At 38.8% G+C, this 23,826-nt stretch overlaps 1 protein-coding gene across 18 annotated transcripts in view; it reads right to left on the reverse strand.

The window, feature by feature from the left end:
• The window catches only part of LOC308196010 (uncharacterized protein), a 380,840-nt gene that overhangs the window by 337,475 nt on the left and 19,539 nt on the right, over positions 1-23,826 (reverse strand). For 14 of the 18 annotated variants that reach the window (XR_013952022.1, XR_013952023.1, XR_013952024.1 and 11 more), the window contains one exon: positions 3,686-3,804. The exons of 3 other annotated variants lie outside the window; for them this stretch is intronic. The gene's annotated coding sequence lies outside the window, so the exon portion shown is untranslated. Of the gene's footprint in view, positions 1-3,685; positions 3,805-9,297; positions 10,276-23,826 lie in introns of those variants that run through there. One more of the 18 variants, XM_080594389.1, reaches the window with a different exon arrangement.

Below are 23,826 nucleotides of genomic sequence, written 5' to 3' on the forward strand. Positions count from 1 at the left end.
CATTCATGAGGCACTTTCAGAACCTACAATGAAAGGCACTATAAAATCACAAAGTGTTACTGCTGTTTATTAGAAAGCACATCCCATTAAAACCCTCTAACACTTTCCATTACAGTGATTATTTTGAAAACAAAACACTGGTCTCATTAAGTACAGCCAAGCTTTATTCGGCCGAAATGAGAACCCTGAAATTTCATCTAGTACTCAAAGAGACTTTTAAAATTTCAGAAAAAGCTCAAGAACCTATTTTTGCAAATTTAAGATGAGTCAAATATAACCAAACTGAGAGCTTATTCTGCAAATGCTTAAACACGTACTTGGGTTTAGGAAGGTTTCCAGTGAGGCTACTGAAATGTATAAATTTAAGCAAGTACATCGCTGTTTGTAGACTCAGAGTCTAAGAAAACTTTTCTTTTTTAATTATTTTTAATAATTATGGTTTAATAATTATAGAACTGAAAATTATATCAATTAATTATTTTCCTGCTGGAAATACTTCAAAACTCCCTAGATATTTTAATACCTAAGAATTCATCAAAAATCATATTTTCCAAAACATCAGTACAAGTACACTAAGCCAGCCAAGAGAGGATGAAAAGGACTGAAAAAAGTGAAATTTACACTGGGTGTCTGCCTAATGTAAATTTTCATTAGGTGTCATGCTATCCAATTATCGTGAAATAATAAAATACACCCAAAGAGTGCTATATTTTTTACCTCTGGGTTCTGATGAAACACACAAGCTGTTGGAGTAATATTGTCATCAGAAACCCCTGATAAAAATATAGTTGCATTTAATACAGTTGATTGCAGTTTCCTCTCTCTCAATTGCAAATCTAACGCAGAGTATCACAAGAGTCACTAAATTATATAACTGCTCATGCAAAACCACACGATACCCGTAGTGGCCCCTCATAAATCTGGAACGTTTTGCTGTCTCCTCCCCTTCTTAAATATCCAGAGTTGGCTATATTTCTTTTCAAATGTTTTATTTAAGTGTACCAATCTTTTTCTCCACTGCTGTCTGTCAAGTTACCATTGAGGTAAAGGTTCAGTATCGGTCACTGTGCATAGCAGGAAAGCAAAGCCTGCAGACAATACTTGCCATCAGCAAGAGGTAGAGTTGAGCTGCCTGCTTCTGAAACCTAAATATGGCAAAAAGGAACAAGTACAATGTTTCAGAGAACCAGTCTGTGGTAGCTTGGATTTAAAAAGAATGTCTCAATGGAAAACACTTAAAGTTTTGCTATTGTTTCTAAATAACAATAAAACACATAATAAAATCTCCACTATATGAAAAAATAAACAAAGTATACCCCACAAGAGCTGAGAAAATTAGTTGTATTTTTCCCATCAAAAAAATGCCAATCCATAAAAAAAAAAAAAAAAATCAAGAAATGTATCAATTTCCATGAACTTTGACCAGAACACATGGAAGGTTGCAGTGAGTTAAGGCAAGGTAAAAGCTGCTAACAGCTCTATTTTCTCATTGAAAAAAAAAAAAAAAAAAAAAAAAAGAATCTTGCCATCTCTGTCTTTCTCAAAGCATTATTTTTCTTAAAATGCCATATTTTCTGACTGCCCAGGTCCCCAGCAGCCAGTAGAGGACACTCATTAAGAGCTTGCTTTACCTGGCCCTTGAATAGCTGCTTCATGATGAGGACTAACCAGACAGCTTCTTTGAGGGGTAAGAGAAAAGCATGGTTTTATTCCTCTAAGCTATGCAGTTTAGCCTATCAAATGTTCTGCAGTGGGGACCTGTTCTCTTCCTCTCGAGGGATTTCTGTTCTCTGTGATGTGACTTCACGCGCAGTGGCTCATGCAGATCTTAGCAGGTGACACCAGGGCTTTGCTGGAAGGAGCCTGGCGTTACCTGTACTTGCAGGTAAATGGTAGATGAATTAGGTGGCAGTACAGAGCTGGTCACACAATTATCTCCTAGTGCTCCCAACACCTACATCCAGCCCACCTCTGAACATGGCCTTTTGTTCAGTCACTTAATGAGAGGAGTTTGGTTTTGAGTGCATGCTTAAAATGAAGGGTCTCTTTAGACATGCCATGTCTGTTCATACAGATCATCCCTGACGCACCCCAGGGTGTCTCCCCTGTGGAAAAAAATATCATTAAGAATGAAATCTTGACCTTTTTTCCCACTTGTGCTTTGACATCTTTTTTAATCTGTTCAGATTCTCTCCCTGTCTTGACAGTGCACTTACATTTTCTTCCAAGATACAGCCTGCGAAATCTCTTAAATTCAGAAATTACAGGGGAGAAAATATCTGTAGACAGATCTCTATCTCTACTGCACCACCACCTACTGCTTGCTTCACATCTTCCCAGTATTTTTCAGGTTTAAGAAAAGTACTTTTTCTTTTTTCCTATCTGTTGTTTTCAGAGCTATATCGTAGAACACAGCTGAAACTCTTGCTAACTTTATATGTTCAGTGCTGAGAACTACAAGCAGACAATAAAAGCAAACAACCAAAACAAGCCCCCCTATCAAGTGCCACCGTGTCAGAATTTCCACACATATGAGTGGTTATATTTCACCATAATTTTGTGGACCTGCACAAAATACACCTGGGCGTGTCTTCATGAAACCATTCAATCTACCCTTCTCACATCAAGATCAGCCATATCTAAACCATCCATCACCTTTTCTTTGACTTCCTTAAATTCCAGTTGTACAGATTTCATGTCACCTGAAACACATGTTGATAAGAAAGTGCTTGTTCACTTGCTGTGTTTTTCCCCTCTTTCTCTCTATTGCTGTTAAAGAAAATTCACAGTTGCTTGCCCTAAGTGCAGGGATATGATACAAGTTTTAGTACTCTAGGTCAGTTGTGGTAAATTAAATTATTTTTCTACCACACTCTTGATGCCCGGGCTAAAGAGAGTTGAAGGGGCACTCAAGAAACTTTTTTTGAAGACAAAAGAAGGTTAGTGCCATAGAAAGAATTCTTTTTGGTTTAATATATATATATATATATATAATTTTAAAAATCACTTATCCAAAGCAGTTTTCCTTTTTGCTACCACCTGGAAGAAGGAAACCTGCATTTCAGCTGTGCAGTCTGAGAAGTATGTCAGTATTTTGAATGTAGTCAAAACGTACTCATTAAAACTCTTGATTTTACAGCCTTGATCCTATCAAGACAAAATATGACTGTCTCTCTTCCTTCCCTATGTACAAAAATTTACATAGAGACCTATACAATTTCACTGCTTACCAATTCATTTTGGACTCTGTTCCAAAATTATCTTTTGATAATTGTATTTTTGGGAGAGGAAGAGGGGAAGTTGAGTAATAAGTTCCATGGACTCCTTTCAGTCTGAGACATTGCCTCTTACCTCTATTCTGCTTCAATAAACTCTAAAAAACATGCAATCTTCACTTTCCTTCACCCAAATTCCTTTCTGTTCTCAGTATCACTCTATGAAACATTAGTCCTTTTTTTTCCAGCCATTAGTCTTCATCTCCTACATTTATTTTTCTGCAAAACATTTGTTCTGTAAGGAGGATCCCACATACACACAAGATAAATCCGATCTTTCTCCTGCTCAGGTATCCTCTTCTGCCACCCTCCTTGTCCTATCCAGTTACAACAGTTGTCTGGGACCTTACAGGGAAGCTCCTTACAGCAGAAAATAGTTAGATGGAGTCTGAGGATGTTACTTAGCCTACCTGCTTTCGTTTATGTGCATTTGGTAAATGAGGCAGTCACACAGCATTAAAGGTCCGTATGAATCTCAGCCCAGACTATCGTTCAGCATCAAGGGGGACTTTCTTTCTCGGCAAGTGGCCTTTAAGAGACAAAGGAAAGTTAACATTGTTGTTTTTTTTTTTTTTCTTGTTAACATACCCTCTTTCTGTACCTATCTTAACCTTGAACGTTGCTTCACTTAAGCAGCTTCATTGCTGATGGTAGAAAAGACATAATAATGGCTGAATTACCGGAGACAAATCTGAGATAGCTTTAGCAATCAAACTAGGGAATTAACTAACCCCAAGAAAACCTTAGAAACATCATTTCAGTCACTGGACAATACAAGTTTGGTGAGCAGCTGGCTGCAGCTCTGTTCTGTGCCAAAATACTTATAGTTCTCTCTGTTTGTTAGCTCTGCCTTTGGATTTTCTGTGCCATTTCAGGACCTATTAAGGTCATATATTTTAACAATGATGATTTTACAATCAAATATACAATGCATGAATTCATGGTGGCCAAACCCTAATGCACTCTCAAAATGCTAACGCTTAGGGAAATAGTCCAGAGGGGATTTTTGCCATAATATTTATTATAGCAATACCATAGATTCTGTTAGCAAAACCACTGCTGTGTCAGCATGTTCTGGAAAAAATAATAAAATGAACTATAAATAAAATACATAAATTTAATTAAAGATTAAATCTGTAGGCAGAAACCCCTCCTTAAAAGGGACTATAAATATGGTTTTTGTTGTTTTATCTTTGTGATGTATCTTGTTTTTCCCTCCAATTTTTATTTTATTAATCCTGCTGCATAATTACAAACATAGTAATTATTCAAAAGATAAATGGATAGGTTTACAAAATCACTGTTTACAAAGCTATTCATCTAATAAGTAACCCAATCCTTTCTATAATAATTCTAAAAAAACACACCACAGAGGCAGTCATATCAAAAAAGTGAATCTCTCCTGCATTTTTTCCTTGTTGCTTTACAATAGATTTTTTTGCTTTTCTATTTTTCTTTTTTAAATTTTTTTCTTTTTTTATTGTAAACAAGATAACTTGTTATTCTTGGCATACACAATGAATAACATTTAATAAACATAAGAGAAACATTTAAACACGTATCATTATTTTAATATAATTGCTCATAGATCTGAAGTGTTCCCCATTTCCCTGGGCTGCCTGTAGAGACACCTCATTTCATCATCAGTTTGTGCTATAATTCCATTCTTTCCTAAAATTTCTCATGAAAGGCCCATATTTATGCTTATGACAGAGACACACTATTATATATAATCAAAGCTGCTGTTCCTGTAGATATTACTATTTATTTTTTTTGGAAATGTGGCTGATAACTTTTAGGATACTGTCAACCAAATTCAGCTGATTGCTTTCCAGAAGACAGCTTGCTCTGCAGGCATCTGGACGTAGGGGATGTTAGGTGTCTCTGACCAGCTTCAGGAGTCCAAGCTGGCTGAAGATTAGGTTTGTAACCTAAGGCATGAGACATTTTTTCAAGAGATCTCTCTTTCTAGGTACTAAACACTGTAGAGAAAGTAGAAGGCTGTAAGGAAGGTGGGTGTTGTTTCTCTTCAGCACTGCAAAGTGCAAAAGCAGAGAAGGGAGCAACACTGTTAATTAAGACACCAAGAGTTGCCCTTGTATGGAAGGCCTGGTGGCATCCCTAGCTGCAGGACTCCTCGGCCAACCTGGAGGTGCTCTGAGAGTCTGAGGAACCAGTGGCTGAGATGGTAACCTTAATTTTCATTAAAAAATAAACCACAAAAGAAAAGGACAAGGGTGGTTTATATTTTGATCTCAGTGTCAAAAGAGCAGTCAAGAACAGCCTAAGAGAGATGTTTATCAGGCATATTTGTGGCACCAGGCCACTGCTTCATGTTGACATTGCTGTGGGAAATCTAAACCCGAGACTGCCAGCTGAACAGTTGCAGGCATTCGGTGATCTGGATTCATGAAGAAGTTGGTGAATGTTTGGCATCCTTTAAGAAACATCTGTAAATTTACCAAAGATTATCTGTAAATTTGCCAAAGAGGGCCTCAACTCATAGAAGCTAGTCAGTAGCCAGGTGCTGGCAGCAGCAAGTGAGTAGGAATCTTATTTAATTTCTAACATTTATGAGATGATGGAGGTAATGTGAAAGTCCTCTGAGGTCCTCTACTCCTATTTTTCTTCTGATGGCAAGGGTTCAGAAGGACAATTGTGCGTCAGAGATTAGCACTTTATTGTCAAGGATGAAACCTTGTTCCCACTTCCAGTGCTTTGATTTAAACATGCCAGTGTGAGATAGTCATGGTCCAGAGATGGCTGAACATATGAGCCTGACAGATGACAAGGGCGAGAATTTGGCACATGAGAGCCATCCAGCAGTGAGGTGTGGGCAAGGGTTAGTGCTCAGACATACACACATGGCCATGACATGTGTGAAAAATCTGACATGTGAACAAAGTCCATTGAAGTTTAGGAACCTTTTACAATCTGATGGATACAGACAACAAATGTGTGAAAGAAATGCCAAATCACTGACAGGCACTTGACTGCACAGAGAAGCTTTAAATGCCTACAATAGGAGCTGAATCCCAGACCAGAAGCTTGGGGATGTGAATCCCAATCTTATCACTGCACGTAAAGAGCAATTAGCTCCTGAAAGGCCTGTCTTGTTAAGAGCTTTGTGGGTTTATGTAACAGAAATAAATGTGGTACTTAAACATAAAAGAGGTCTTATAGTTTTATTAATGGGATAATAAAACAATAAAACCAGTAACGTGTTAATACGTTAGTATGAAGCATGTGCGGACAAGGTAATAAAAATGTTTAAGTATCCACTGTGCTTAAAAGATATTACTGCAATCAGATTTTTGACATCACACATTTTGAGACAGAAGGTCAAGTTTTAATGCTAATGCATTGTGTTAATTTCAAAATTAAATTTACTGCCTGACAGATAAAATAAGGTATCCTAAGCACATTATGGACTCCAAAACCATATGTAATTAAGAGATGAGTAATGACAGGAGCATTTAGGAGCTAACTGCCTGTTTGTAGGAGAGGCAAGGAACTGAGGGCAGTTTTCACAAAATAAAGCTTCTGGTATCTATAATTCTCCTAACTCCTGCAAAGTCAGTGAGATTTTAAGTATGTAAGAAACTAGAAAGTTCAAATTATTACTTGATTTTCTTAGAGTGGGAAATTGTGTCTTGTTTCTTTCTCTTGTCCAAGTACATAAGTACTTCCTATAATAATGTCAATACATTTAATAACTTTCATTTGAATGTTTAGAGAGCTAAATGTAGTACACGCATACAGGTATTTAGTGGATGTGTTGTTAGAACGTTTGTTTGTTTTCCACCAAGCAGCCAATTGATTCTGTTCTCATTTGGTTAAGAATCATTAACACTAAGACACGCTTCACCTTAAGGGCAAGAAAAGTAAAATAAGGCATCATGAAGAGAATGTGCCCTGCAGTGTATGTCTTCATGCTAGTCACTGCACTAGCACCATTGTGCAGCTGCATCTGAGCTTGCCTTAAATCAGTTAGTTCAGGAATTGGCAGCAGTTTACCAGTAACAGCACGGAGCTCAGCACTAGCAAAAGCCCAGCCACTTGCCCTGCAGGAATGTTCTTCAGGTTGGATCCAGGTTACCACAGCTCTTGGTGTTGGAGCTAGTTAGCTGAAAACAAATCACTGCAGCTGCACTGTGCTGATGTCATTAGGCACCTGTCCTGTTAGAAGATGGTACTCTGATCCATTAAGTACACAAATTGTATGATTGTATTCCTTCTGTGAAGAACTTCCAGTTGGGAAAAAAAAGGAAAAGGGAAAAAGAAAATGAAAAAAAAAAAAAAAAGGAAAAGGGAAAAGGGAAAGGAAAAAAAAAAAAAGTAATTTGTGCTCTCACTGTTAATTTAGGGAGATGTGAGAAGAATATCCAATGTCAAGGGCTGCAGCAAGAAGTGTTGCAGAATATGGCTGTTTCTCCCTCTGCTATTTCATCTCCCTTTCACACTGTTATCCCATACTACATTCCCATCTCTCCTGTGCTGGCAATTACTCCTGCTGCCCTGTGCCTGCCTGTAAGCATCATGCTCCCCTTCCTCCAGCCGTAAGACCTCTCCCACCAGCCTCTCTGGCAGCTGCCACCACCCCCATGCAGAACCTCTCAGCAGGGAGTGTTAAACAAGTGGTAAGGATGGCCAGATCCTCTGACTGTTGTCCAGGAAAAGTGGCATTGGTTTTACCACTAGCAAGTCATGTATCTTAGTATCACTCTGATGTACAAAACATCACCTTTCACGAGAAGAATGTCTAGAGAGCTGACCCCTCTCACACTTTTTCTAGCAGCAGTTTGACCTATGACTCTTTTTGCTATACTATTCAGACTCATAAATATTTTATTTGTTTCTCTCAACAGAGCAACAACACGTCCTTTTCTCTGTCCAGGTTTAAACAGAAAAAGATGCATCACCATACCTTGTGCTGGGTCTCAGCTGATAAGCGCAGTATGAGAACACCATTCACACCTGATAAAGGAGGAACACCCTGCATGTGGCACACAGCAGGCGCTGGGGGCAAGCTGACACCACAGTGCCACACTCCACCAATGCAGAAATGTGTCTGAGCATGAAAAGAAGTCAAAACTGAGGTCCTAGAGGGACCATTAATATCATACACTTAATCCAGTTACATACTCTTCAGCTAGGCTGAAGCTGAAGCAGAAATTTGAGAACCATAATTTTGGCTTGCAGACATGAATTCCTTCCATTAACTATATTAGATGCCTAGACTGGGGCTTCAAAACACAAAACTCTCCCTGTTTTTTTTGATGACTTCATGCCCAGAGCACTAGCTTTTGTAGTTTGTATTCTGAGGTGGCTGAAAATTTGGAATAGCAATAGTTACCATAGATCATGGAAAAATGTGGTTATATGAGCCCTTTAAAGATCATCTCTTCTCATCATCATACCTCCAGAGAGGTATTGTATATACTTACTTACTGACAGATGTTTCCCTAATCAAGGTCTGCAAGGATGCAAGCACTACATCTTCACACAATCCACTCTAATACTTCACTATCGGCACAATGGATTTGTTTTTATAAATACCTAACCTAGTAAATATCTAATAGCTAACCTTTTTATAAATACCTAATACCTAACCTGGATTGTTCTTGGTGAAGTTCAGTACTTATACAGATGTACACTGAACTGTATAGCCCTTTGGATCTGATTTGCTTTGATTTCTTTATCAGCAAAATCAAGAAAATATCATTTGAGCTGCAACTGCTTTTACACCAACTTAATTAGGTCTCTGTAAAAAAGAATACACTTTTGCATCATATACCCAGATTTTTATGTTCTTTGTGATTCCTGTAGAGAAATGTGTTTTCAACCTTTTCATCCCCCAGAAAAATCCCAAACTCTGCTCTGTAGAAGCTGAATAGTGCACAATCTCCACATGTTTAAGTATTCGCCTACTCTCTCTTGCAGTCTTAAATGTTAGCAGAGCACAAACTGAAAATGTTTTTTTGTATTTACATAAGATTAAAAAAAAAAAAAGCCATTGTACCTTTTAGAGTAACCAAATAGAGATGCAAGGTACCAAAGCTGCTTTACATTCTTGTTTCTAGTCTAATGAGCTGCTGAAAAATATAGATGTGAAAAGAAGTTGTTAGTTGAAATAAGAACAGTATTGTTAAATCACATGTTGATATAGAGTGACTAAGAAAAGTTTTCTATTGTACAGAAGGACAGATCGAAGAAATTCAGTTAAAGTTATGAAATGTCTCCCTAATATGATTGAATGGTGTGGATTAAGGAAGGTTTTTATCAGACATAAGATGGATGCCATTCACTACAATTAAACATTTACCTTTCCCTTCACCTTCACCATTAATATAACACCCTGTCATGTTTAAACAAGGTTACAAACATGCAGTGTTAGATTATCATGTGAGGTCTGTACCTATCATAGAAATAGCACAGAGATCAATTGCATAGAGGAGGAGGCTCCTGGGAATTCTACAAGCGGATGCAGGAAACAGTTATCTGCAGGTATGCCAACATACTTGTGTCTATTCTGTGACAAATTGTTTCAACACTACTAAACTGTTCATTTTATTGCTTTTCCTCCTTCTGCTATAATACAAACATCTCTCAGGAGACCTTGTACATGTTCCACTTAAATATTTGGTGTTGTATCTAGTGGAAAATATGTTTCCCACCTACCTTCTTATCCTCCTGAAGTCATCTCGGTTTTTAGAATTGAGTAATATAATATCTGTTCTGCAGGAGTTATAAACTCTTTAGCCTCAGTCATTAGCAGTAGACAAATTCGCTGGGGTACACAGCCTATTAATTACCCAGGTAGGAAAAAGTACAACATGATTCTTGTGAGAAAGCAAGCCAAGTACTTGTGACTTACACAATTCCTGAAACAAAAATACGGTTTACAGACAGAAGCAATGGGAAAGCATTGAAGGATTGTCACTGCAATTCTAGTGCAGTCAAAGCAAACAACAGTACTGGGAGTGATTAGGCAGAACTTAGATTTTAATATTCCTAAAATGCATAAAAATAAAAATACCTTCTATTTTATCAGTCCAAAATTGGAAAAGCCACACTAGTTTTGCTAGTAGGAGATGTGATAAACTATTAAATTGGATCAATTCAATTAAAAAAAAAAAAAAAAAGGCTTTGACTGAGTCATGAATTCTTAATATTTACAATTTTTTACATTAAATGAAAACTTTGAAGAAATGCCATTTTGACCAGAACTTAATTTTTAAAAAAAAGGGGGGGGGGGGGGGGGGGGGGGAGAGGAGAAAGAAGAAGAAGGCGGGACCACTTCAGAAGTTTTTTTTTAATTCCTTTTTTTATGAGGACAGTTAAATCATGAAAACATCATTCCTCAAGAGCAGTCTCAGCGGAAATAATCATCATTTTCCAAAGATAAAAAATATTCTCAGCCATATTCCAGATGTATAGGAAGCATGGAACCAGCCCTGAAATTCGGCACTACACTCTGCAACACACCCCAGAAGAAACACCCAAATGCAGCATGGGGAAAGGAGACACTTTAAGTATGATTAAAAGAAAACAAGAGAAGAGGTTCAAACAGTATCTACCAGCCTAACTGGGTTAGCTGTTAAATCCACAAAGCTGGCACCGTTTACTTTTTTTTAATTCTTTAATTCTTTCTAATTCTTCTAATTCTGCTGCTACCTTTTTATTTGAAACATTGAGGTACACATACACACACACACTGACCCCACCCACTAGAGAACACTTTTGGGAAAGGATTCTTACTGCTGAGCTATGGGAAGAATAAGAAAACTTAAGTGAAATACTTTAAAAAATGACAACCGCAAAAGAGTAGTAAATATGCTTATACCGAAAAGACTGCTATTAATTCTAATGAGATTTTCTCAAGTGGAACATTTACAGGATTCAGTCCAATGGCTTAAGTGTAGTACACGCCACTGATGACAATAATACTAGATTTGTTCTCTAATGTTGTTGTACTATAAAGTAATTATAGGTGCATTTGATGTGGAAGTGATAGCTCTGGAGTTTACTTATTTTATCCACAGTGTGTTCAAGTCTAGCTGGCTTGCTGGGCAGGTGCAGCAATCCCCATCAGTTAGTGGAGTCAACAGAATGCATCCAGGATTTTGGACACATTTGATTCCTCTGCATGAATGATCCATTTACAGTTGGCTGAACTGGGGATAAGGATGGAAGTCTAGCCTCTGAATCACTTTGGTCATTGTCCTTGTCATCTCTAATTCTTTTTTCTATGAGCCAATACACTTACTTGAGGAAGAAGAACGATAAAAGAGATTCCAAATTGTTCAAAGAAATATTGGAGGACTAATGAGTTACTCTATTGATACTCTGAAAAACCACTAAAAGGAAAATATTAGCTGTCTGCCCTTGTCTTCTGAGCTGTCAACCAAAACAACATGTAGCTTATAACCAGACAGAAAGATCCAGGGCTCTTTGAGTGGAGGCCAGAATAGCTTCAAGGCTCTACTTCAGCAGAAAGATTCTGTTATCACCCAGACCTGACAACCCTCTTACCTGGTAAAAACAGGGCTAAATCCTATTGCTAGCAATGGCCTGAGTAGATAAGGATCTTCTGATAGGTCCAGAGACATGAACTTGAATGAATCAAAGTTTCTTGACAGGTATATTTCTGATTTTTCTATGCAGTTTCTCTTTGTTTATGTGTGATAAAAGGAGCATTGTATTTGAACATACAGGCTCTAGAAGAGCTCTCGACAGAGAATAAAAACAGGTCAAGAAACAGGTAGAAAGTGAGTTCAATAGCAAGGGAACTGTGCAAAGCTTGGCAGTTCAAGGAGACAGGGTTCTAACAACTCATTTCTCCCTGTTTCTATTAGGAACAGAGTGAGATGGTGTTATTGACCATTGCCAAAATCCCACATTTACAACAAAAACTTTACAGAAAGTTATGCTGTATATTAGAGACATAAATAATATATTCTTGTATGAGTAATGAACTTTTTTTTTTTTAATATTATTTGACCTGAGATGTCTGTTTACTAGCATGAAGTATTAAATGAGAAGTTATCTTTTTCACCAGTCTCTTTAAGTGTTTGAACAGACTTAATTCACCTCTTCAGCTGGTTGCACTTTCATGGCACTTTCCCATCCACTTGTCAGCTCTCTGAAAGGTCTCTCTCAGATTGGCTGACATAAACACAATCAAATCATATGGGGAAAATTTTAAAAACAAAAAGCTGAATGAAATAAAAGACCTTTCCATCATGCAATTGTGATTTAAATTTGTATGTATCCAGATATTTCCTTTGGTAAAGCTTTTCACAGTCCCCTGTGCAAGGCAGCAATCAGCTGTTAACAGGAGATAAATTAAAGAATGGAAAATTATAACACACATTCCACCTGCACGTTGGCTTTAACACAAACATCAATCATTTTCCAAGGTAATTAGTATTGTGTTGGCCTGCAGGGACCAGGCAAAAGAAAAGGGTAAGATTTAATGCTCTATGTAACATGCGTAAACACATGCATATCCACACACATGCACACACCCACAGCAAAGAGTTTTTTGCTTCTAAAGAACTTGCTATAAAAGCTCCCTGTGAATGTGACAAATCTGTTGAGACAAATTTAAAAATAAAGAGCTATACACTGATCACATTTATACAAAGGCAAACCCAGAATAACACCACTAATGTCCACACCATTTCTCAAAGTTCACACAGAAGTAAATGAAATCTGAAACAGGCTTGAAGCCCTTGCCAAGTTCTCAGGCAACAATACTTTTCTTGATTAAGCAATAGGCAAAGAACAAGGAGCTATTGTCCAAGCAGCTGGCAGCAGACTGATTAATAATAGCACTAGTGGACATCTGAGACATGCTAAAAGTTATTGAATTCATTAAGCTAAATTCTGTTGCAACTTGAAATCACTAGGAGTCTTGCCACTGATCACAGTTTAGGCCAGTCTGTCATTATTTCCCATATAAAATAGGCAATAAAACCACGGTGCCAAAAAAATAAAGAAATAAAATTTGGACACAACCTTAGGAAATGCACACATTGTGAAAACATTTCATTTTAGAAGCTGAGGACAGACATCAATCCTAATAGAAATCAGGTTGAAAAAACTTATGCTACAGTTTGTCAGATACCCTTAATCCCAAAATGCTTTTAGCTAATGCAGTACTGCTGATGGGGTTTGTCTTTCCAAACCGTTTTTTGTCCATTTTCAACCCTCTCACACACACACACACAAGTCAGATGGTCAGCTCTGTGATCCCACAGTCACATTAGCAGGTCCTAATACCTTTTATGAGTCCATGCACATAGGAAAAGTAAAGCAACTTTCACTATTGAATTCAGCTTAAAACAATGGAGAAGGGTGTGCATGGGCATTGCTTGGTAGCACATAAATGATGGAGAGGATGTCAGATAAATACATCAAAGTGTTCCTGCACTGAATTCCCCTTCCTCTGCTTCTTTTTCCCCATTTGTTGTCATTCTAACAGCAGTCACAGACGGTTTCAGCCACCAAAACCACTAGAAACACAAAGCAGAATCCCACCACACATCTTCTCTCTAAACCACTTCACATCCCACTGTACAGGTTTCTGGTGCTTCACCTGTGCTCAGAGCAAGTGTACAACTTTCACAGGTGCCAGCCAGAACAGGGACAGACCATACACATAGTGCTGATTCTAACTGTTTATATCTTACCTCACTGCAGATCCTAATCACAGCCAAACACAGGGAGAACACAGACCTTTCAATGTCTTTGTGTTGTAAGTGACAGGAGGATTTTTACATAGCTGCACTGAGCTTGTTTCCCATCATTATTGCTCAGCTGAAGTGTTTCCTAGGGAGTGGTACAATTGTAAGCACGCTTAGCTCCATTTGCAAAGTAGGAGAAACTGAGGCATGGAAGTGATTCGACATTAGGTGGCTTGGTGGCTGGATTTGGGGAACCTAAAACAGTCTTACTCATTATTGCTGTGGTATTGCTACTCATACTTTAATTTAGAAGACAAGAGGCTAACCTTGCCATTGAGAAATTTGCCTACAACCAGCACACAGAACTGCAGAGCGAAATACAGGCTGTGCTTAAAACAATAAGCTTTGGAGACAAAGGCCAGAGAAGAGGAGGGATTTCTTGGCCTCCTGACAGTGTTCAGCCTGAAAATGAGGAAGACTTGACCTTCAGCTATTGCTCTGGGGTGATACAGACTGGACATCAGAAACTCAAACGAGGATTGCTGCTGTGCTCTAAAAGCCCTTTTCAGCTGTCATGGAAAGGAAACAGGTTGCCCTGCTCAAAGACAGAGAGTTGGTGTTGCAGCCTGTGTGGAGCCTGCAGCTCTGCAACTAACTGAGCCCCTCTGGAGGGATACCTGAGCTAGCTCTTGAAAGCCCGGCCTGTTGGAAGCAGGACAGCCCCATTCCTCTGGCCGTCTGTCTGGGCTAACAAACCAGGGCAGAAAACTCTGCTTAATTGATTAAACCGTGTTCGATAGCAGAGTTGCTCAGGGATAGCTGGTGGTCCACAGATAGGTGGTCCACACACCACCAACACTGGAAGAAAACTCAAGAGTGGAAGGAAAATGAGCTTGGAGGAGGTGGCTGAAAGTCCTCCTCTTTGCTTGCAGCATGTGTGACAGTAGCTCTGGAAATGGCTCGCTAGGAACAGTTTTACAAGCTTATAGTCTTTACATGTTATTATTCCGCATCCAGTATGGGAATCTGCAAATGGAACAGAGGGTGACGAGAACACTGGGACCGGGAAGTGCATCAGGGGAAAGAGCCTGGAAAAGGTTGAGCAAAGAGATCAGGGTGAGTGATGACAAGAAAGGGAAAACAGGTTTGACCCAGTTCTCAGGCATGCATTGGCTGACCAACGGCCTCAAGACAAGAAGCTGGTGGAAAGGGATGAAGGTGAAACTGCTAAAGGAGATTGAAGCTTGTGCCTGAGAAATATCATTGGATAGGGTGCAACAGCAAGCCAGGGGACAGGGAGCAACGGGATGAGGAGGTAGGAAATAAGGGCAGAGGGAAAGTTTAAGCAAGAGCCTGGGTATAGAAACAGAGCAGGAGCAGGGAGAACATGAGTTACAACCATCCACATTGCTCTTCTTCCAGTATTTCCTCACATGGGAGCCAACAGCTTTGTAATTTATGCATCCTTTCAACCACGTTGGAGGTCTAGTAAAAAAAATAAATTCTGTATGAATGAGGTCAGCTTCCCCCTCCTTCCAGGGCTCAGGCTGTTACTGATTTATTTTTTCCCCCATTTTGTGGGTGACCCAGAAGAAATGACACCTATCCAAGAGTGGAGAGCAGTGTCTAGCCTTTGCTGTTGGGCTCAGTGTGCTTGCAAAGATGATAAATGCAGAGATTGTAAGAGACTTCAGATACAGAAGTATACTTACTCAGAAATAGTATTTATCCCTTAAAAATTAGGCACAGATGTTAAGGGATGCATGTGGAGGATTTTTTTGTTTGTATTGTTCTCTTTTGCTTTTATGTTCCTGTTCGTGAAGAAATCTTTGGAAAATAGCAATTTATTCAGAGCCTCTCACATAACTGACAGTCTGCTGCTATCAGGAGATACATCTTATTTCTGTTGAGTTGCTTTGACAGACACTTGTAAGGTTTCTGTGCTTTATGTCTCAGCTCCAGGAGACATCCTTACAGAAACAGAGCGTCCTATTTATTCCCCTTGTGGCTAACAGATGATTATTATTTGTATCTTTACCCAAACCATCAATACTCAGTAGTCTGTCCTGAGCCGCACCGCTTACATTTTCTGTTTGCTAGATGAGTTTTGCCCTGTTATTAACTTCATTTTCCTTCAGATAAAGCTGACTGGTGAGGCTCTTTGGGACATTGCTGTCAAAATGATTTTTCAATAGAAAACACTGTTTCTGCAAAATTGAAATTTTCTGTTGAGAAAATGAAATGACATTGCCCAGAACTTAACCTGCCTCAGGGGCCTGGCTAGCTCATGAGATATGTCACTCCAGAAGTGTGTATCTGCATCCTAGCCCAAGGGTCAGGCATCACCATATGGTGCCCTGTGATAGAAGGCACTGGGTGGGAGATGGCAAGGAGGCAAACACATGAAAACAAGAAGGACCAAGGGATGTGCTGATTATATTTCTGTGGGGCTCTGCTGTATCCCCTGAACATGCAGCTTGAGATGAAACGTTCATTAAGGTGAGATTTCAGCACTTTGTAACAGGCATTTGGGGGATGAGGGAAGGGAATCTGTAATCTGACTTCATGTCATTTGACTATATTTACGTAGTGTTCATCTAGTGCCACTAAGCTCTGATATATCCAAAGTGTGATCGCTCTGTGTACAAAGGCAACACAGTCACATTGGTTAAATCAGAGCATGTCTTTGTCTTGCTTACATATTCTTTGTAAAGCAATAAAATAAAATAAAATTCACTAGTTAAAATTTTAATTTGTTTTATGATTAAATCAAATACTAAAAGTTCTTTGGTTGGTTGGTTGTTTTTTGTGTTTTGTTTTGTTGTTGTTTTTTGTTTGTGTTTCACTGCAAGACAGAAACTATGACTTTGCATGTCTGACTTGCATCTAAAAGTTACTATGATCCTGGTGGTATCACCCCCCAGGACTCTGTAAGAACTTGTCCTGTCTTCTTATGTACTTCAGGGTCACAGTGAGGATGTCAGTGCTCTTTTATAACCCAGTCGTTCATTCCCAAAGGCTTAACAATGTTGAAGTAGCCTCAGTCCATGCACATGGATACAGGCAGACAAGAGCCCATCTACACAGCCAGCCAAGCCCCATGTGAATGGTTCAGTGAGCATGTTATTTTGTCCACAGCAGATAGAGATAATCAGAGATCATCCTACTTATTCCTATCTCCATATTTAGACTGTGAGCTTTTCAGAGCAGGGAGGTTTTGTGGTGTTTTTTTTTTTCACGTTGTATAAGCACAGAGCATATTCAAGTCAATTTTCCTGTGTTACACCAATCCTTTCCTCTTCTAAGCTTTCATCCCTAAAAGGAGGTCCTGTCAAGCTTAGGGACAAAACACTATGTCAAGGAAGTTTGAACAACTGCTTCTTTTTTTTTTTTCACGGGATGTCATTGTATTTAACTTACAGGCACATTTTAAATAAATGATCAAAAAATGTTGTAGTTATGTTTCCAAAGGATTAAAGAATCTTGATAAGTGACTTTGGGACTTATGTACATCTGCTTTTGATTACATATGGAAACTTAGCTGGTGATGTCCCTGAGGATATTTTCTAAGACCAAGACAATAGAATATTCTCCTGACACATTCGAAGGAAAGGAAAAGAGAACTAAAACATGGCTGGAGCTGCATGGCAGAAGTGTAGATCAAAACACCTCCCTCTGTGTTAGCGTCCTCTTGATTCTTCTCCTGGCTTTGTCAGACAGTCTCATACAATTTCCAGTTTTAGAAAGCACCTGGTACTAGCAGCACAATCACAGTTTCACCAAAGGCAGATTTACTGAGGAGACCAGCTGACAGTGCAACTGTCCTTGCACTCTACCGCTCTACACAATCGTATTCCCAATGGGTCACACGATCTAGTGTGCACGTGCACTTTTGTAGCCAGCCTAGACTAAATGCAACAACTAGCCTGACCACCTGAAGAAACAGAATTAACAATAGGGAAAAATTACCTAAAGCTACAATACCTTGATTGTAATTGCTGCTGAACATATATTTTCCCAGAATGTAGTGTTTGAAGTAGTAGGAAGTATGAGAAAAGTTTGAATATGGTATTTTGGGACACCCATTGTTCCCTAGAACGATAAACTGCAGAAAGTATTACTCTTTTTTGCTAAGTTTGCTGCACATCTGTCATTTTCAACTACTATGCCTGTACCAACCACTACCCGTTTTTTGTCTTTTGAACCTAGGTTCGTATTTCTATGGGTATTAATATTGCCTTTAAAGTACCGTGGTTTTCCTTTTTGTTTTGTTTTATTTATTTATTCTACAGGACTGTATCTCATTCATTACTCAAATTCTAGGCATCAATAACATCTCTGTAGCGTGGGATATGTAAGAGGCCTTGTCTAACCCATGCCAGAAGCTGAAAGAGGTGTCCGACAGGGAACGCTGGAAGAGATGTTATGTGGTCTCCTTGCTAAACTGAAATGAAGCCTGGGCTGAAAAGTCCTCAGAAAGGAAACAAACGTCACTCCCTGGCAGTAATGAGGCAGAGTTCCCACATGAAAAATGGTACACTTCCATATTTAAAAAACATATTGTAAGAACCATACACATAAAGATGGCATCTGAAGACTTCTGGTTCTGACTGCCTAGCTTTACAAGCATGATATCATGCTTTTAAATCAGTAGTTGTATACAGGGATTCTGTACAGCTTGCCAAAAAAAAAAAAAACTGAAAAAGGGAGAAAAATATATTTTAGGAGTCTGTACATGAAAGAAAAAATATTGTTCATGGTACTGCAACAATTGAAAAGGACTTGGGGTTTGTGAAGAAAATGAGCCAAAAGAAAGGGTCACAAACAGCTTCAGAAGCAATTCAATCTCACTTCTTCCTGTAATGATAAACCTTCAGAGCATACCATACCTGAGACTTAACCTGTTATCATCAAAAGGATACTTTGCACTGACTTCAGAAACCTGTCCTGAAAGCAGTGTAGGAAGCAGAAACTGGGCAAAAGGTATTGCAGGTGAAGAAAACTTCCTGCCAACAAGACATGGATGGTAAGATAACAATATTTTTTAAATCCATTTAGCAAAGCATTTTTCAGGATGGGCTTTCTGCTCACTTCCACTGAATGGGGTATCTACAAGAGGAGGGGAGGGGAGGCCTCATGGCGGCCTGCAGCTCCCTCACGAGGGGAGCGGAGGGGCAGGCGCTGAGCTCTGCTCTCTGGGGACAGCGACAGGACCCGAGGGAACGGCATGGAGCTGTGACAGGGGAGGGTCAGGCTGGGTGTTAGGGAAAGGTTCTGCACCCAGAGGGTGGTCAGGCACTGGAACAGGCTCCCCAGGGAAGTGGTCACAGCACCGGGACAGGCTCCCCAGGAAGTGGTCACAGCACCAAGCCTGCTGGAATTCAAGTAGCATTTGGACAACACTCGGACACATGGTTTAATTTTTAGGTAGTCCTGTGCAGACCCAGGAGTTGGACTCAAAGACCCTTGTGGGTCCCTTCAAACTTAGGATAATCTGTGATTCTATACAAGGACATTACGAGTATATTTAGATTTTACAGCTCAGTCATATGACATGGATTTTCATCAGGAGCCATCAGAAATATTAGTTAAATGTACTTCAAACTAATTCATTATTGACAGGACGTCCTGGTTACAATATGCACTCAGATACCATTGGAACTGCTCTGACGTTCTTTGATGTAATTCTCAAACACAGGTATCTTCTAATTCAGTAATTTATAGAGCAAAACATGTCTTCTGTGAGAGATTGGAAGGAAGAGAGAGAAAATCCTTTTCTCCTGCTTGAGCTGTTTCATCACTGCAGTTGTCCGTATCCAGATATGCCTTACTTGGAAAGTTTCTGCAAAGCAGGGAAGGTAGATTCATGTCCACAAACTTGTGTGGGCATAAACTTCCTGTACTAAATAGGGCAAAAAATGATTATTTAAGTCCCTGAATGCCTAGTGGGCGATCTCTTCTAGACTGAGCAATCTTGCATTTTTGCAAATTGAAGATGATAATTCTACACCAAATATGATGATCTTTCAAACATGTCACATAATGATAACTAGAAACTTCCTCAGTAGTTTCCTAGTTGCTGCACTGAACTATAAGTGTTTACTAACCTGGTCCTCAAAGCCCAAGTTTATCCTGCCTGGAAATAAAAAAAAGAAAGTGAAACAGTTGGTATGAGAGTTATCTGCGCAGCATACATCAGAAGCAAAAAGCCAAGGGAAATATTTCCTTTTCCTTCCCAACTTGACACATATAATAGAGTGATTTGATGCTGCTCTGTATGTGCAGCTGTGTTCAATAGAGTGAAGCTCAATCACTGATATGGGAACCGCTACAGATCACAACTGGAGAGGCTGGCATGGAAAGATCTTAAATATCAGGAAGAAGCCAGCAGTAAGTCATCAAAAATGAGTAAAAAATTCATAGCCTGAATTACATCTTACCCAGTAAAGTTCTGTATGAATTAGACGATCTTTTTGTTTGTTTGATAAAAAAATTCCCCCCTCTTCCAAAGCAATTTCACAACCACCTAAATCATACTTGGATAACATGGTGGTATGAATGCAGACACTTTTGGAATTGGAGTGGGGATCCTAGAAGTATTACTTCCCAAGGGGAGACACAAGCATTAACCCTTAAAGGAAATGGTTTAGGTAAACAGACTTCAACATCCAATTGACACTAAATTCACTGATAGGAATCCATTTTAGAAAGAAGGCTTTAATTTTAACAAAACCTTTGGCGCTTTGTGACCCACCATGGTTGGTGTGTTTGTATATTCATGTACATATGCATATATGTGCATTCCAGCACTCTAGAATACATTGTTTATAGCACTATAGCTCAACAAGTCCAGAAAATCAAGACTAGGCTTCGTTAACAGCAACGCGTGGCCAAAGCAAGTATACACACATATAAAACCCATCCCACGCATCAGTCAGGATAACCACTGCTAACACAAGAAACCTTCCACCACCAGTTACACCAGCCAAGATCCCATCAAATCATGCTGTTGTTAACAGAACTTCTTCAATGTTGAAATAGTTATCAAAGACTGCAACAGCATCTCCATTACCTGGTTACATTAAATTGAGATTGCCTGTGTTAAAGGAAAAAAAAAAAAAAAAAAGGAAGAAGAAAAAAGGAGGAGGAGGAAGAAGAAAAAAGGAAGAGGAAGAAAGAAAGAGAAAGAGGAAAATAACAGTATTGATAAAGTGCAGGTATCAATCTTAAAATAGAAAATATTAACTAAAAATTGATGGCCTGCTGTAAGTCACATTAGATGATCATAATGATCCCTTCTGGCCTTAAAAATCTATTAACTTTTAATAAAAATGGATTTTAATCAAACTTTGTCTTGCCTCTTTTATGATGTTGTGTTAAGATGAGTTATCAGTTTCTGTTATGTAAAATCTTTCAACAAAATCTTAAAGTATAACTCTTTAAGAGAATGATATGTCTGTATAGAAGCCCAGAAATGCCCTTCATTTTTTAAATTCTATTCACCTTATAAAATCTCTCCCTTTCCCAACTTAATCTTCAATATTCATAACTCAGTACTCCTAATGTTGCACTACATACATCAAAAAAGTAAATGAAAAAATAAGCTGCTAGGTGAAATTTCCCAGACCACAACTCCTACCAGATGTTTGCAGCTTACTGAGCTATGTATATTATTTGTTCTTTCTAAATGATATAACAAGCAGAGAAGGGCCACTTCCTTGACTCTGTAACCATTCAAATCTCTCACACTGTCTGTGGATTTGGAAAACGAAACAAGGTCCTCAAAATCTCTGATCTGTGAATTCAAACACTGTCCTTTAAAACATTATCCTCTTAAACCTGTTGCAAGGGCTGCATTCTGTATCAGAACGGAGCAATAAGGCCAAAGAATTTGCAGGAACAAACAGTTCCTGCATAGGATGGTGGAAATACCTCTTTTCCCATTCTCCCCACTCATCTTTCTCTAGGCACAGTTGAGTCATACTGAAATTTTTGCACATCCCATCCCATCAGCAGTTTTCCATGCTGTCTGCAACTCTGATTCCCCTTCTGCTCTTTCTCATGATAGCTGACCTGTGTTGAAGCAGAAAACCAATAAATTCTGAGATCCTGTGAGACAAACCCACAATACTTAAGTGAATTCAAAATTGATTGATGAAAAAATGGACAAAAATACATTAATATGTGCATGCTCCTTCTGGAAAAAATGCTTCATCTAATCAGCTCTTTAGCAACTCCAGTAGCAAACCCAATGACAGCCACGATGATAACCACTGTGTAGTGAAAGAGCATTAACAGCATTTTACATTTATATTTTCTGCTGCACCAGAGAATTTTTTAATTTAATTTCAATTCTCGTTACATAAGGTCTGATCGAAAGCAACAAACCTAAGAGGAAAGTGATCTCATTTAACTGTAGTGCTTGGTTACACTTCATTTTTAAAGGTTGCTTTCACTTTATTTTATATAACCAGTATTTTTTATGACAAATAGTAAGGGGGGCTCATTTAAAATCCTACTCAGCAACTTGGTATGCCTCGCTACCAGAAAGTGCAAACACTGAAGGAATTATGAGCTTCATTTGTCTTTCCCATTTTATCAGCCATGTGTTATGTTAAGAAACTCACTTATTCTGAGTGCTGTTGGCTCAACTTCTTTAGGAGCTGGCATATGTTACTTTGCAATGATTGATCATTGTGTACTGCGGCAGTGCTATGACAAGGGGATGAATAGTGAATGAGGAAGTGTCTTTGGGAAAGGAAGGCCAAAATATGCCCAGTTTAAGACTAATTACAATAGTGCTTATCACCGAAGGCTTGTGAAATATAGGACAAGAGCATAATGACAAGCAGCCTGGTTGCTACAGATCACACAGAACTGACATTAACAAAAAAGATAGACATAAATCTCAATATCCATATAAAGTGGGTAAAATTATCTTCATTTTGTAGGCAATATAAGACAGAGAAGTTAAATAACTGAAGTAAGGTCAAGTAGAGTCAGTGGCAAACTCTGGACTACAATACCAGGGTCCTCACTTTACAGCCAGTGCTCTTGTCACTGGGACACTGGCCTTAAGACAATAAAGAGGGTCTAACCTGATAGGAGTTAAGACATCTTATAGCTTCTGATTGCAAGCAAGGTTTGGAGCAGCTTGATAGGCACATTCCAGTGGAAGAGACGGTTTATGTCACTCCCTGCTTCTGCTCCACAGCTAATTCAGAGGTCATAACCACTTCTTTCCTCTTTTTGCATTATTCAGCTTGGGATGCTTAAATATGGTTATGCAATACATTTCAAAAGGCAGAATATCAGTGTTTTTTCCACTGGGACAATATCGCATGGTTGAGCAAAAAAGACGAAGTTTCTGCTTGGTCCCTCTTGAACACAACCCTACTGTTTATTATGCAGTGAGACAATCACAATCAACATTCCTATCTTATAAGGCAGAATGATGTAAAAAGAGTAATTAGTACGAGATGTTGATTTACTAGTGGAAAGGGAGAACAGGCAAAAGCAGAATAAAAATTCTATATCCAACCCTTTATGAGAAAGAAGATGTAAAAATATGAGCAATAATGGATAACTGAACAGATGGACATTGAGACAACATTTCCTCAGGTGAATCGCTTTACTTGTTGATCAAGATTGGCACTTTGCTCTCAACAATGGCCATTATTCAGTTTATCTTAAATATAGATATATAATAATAATAAGCATAGCCATGGAGAAATTCTCACTGGCGTTTGGCAATAGTTCTTATTTTTGGGTCAGAGAAAGGCATACATTCTTGAAATTTCTCCAGTGCATTTTTGTTTGAAAACTCAATCCTCCAACTACAGATAACTTTAAGCCCCATT

The sequence above is a fragment of the Anser brachyrhynchus genome, assembly GCF_964034855.1.
Source record: "Anser brachyrhynchus genome assembly, chromosome: 5".
Classification (NCBI taxonomy): domain Eukaryota; kingdom Metazoa; phylum Chordata; class Aves; order Anseriformes; family Anatidae; genus Anser; species Anser brachyrhynchus.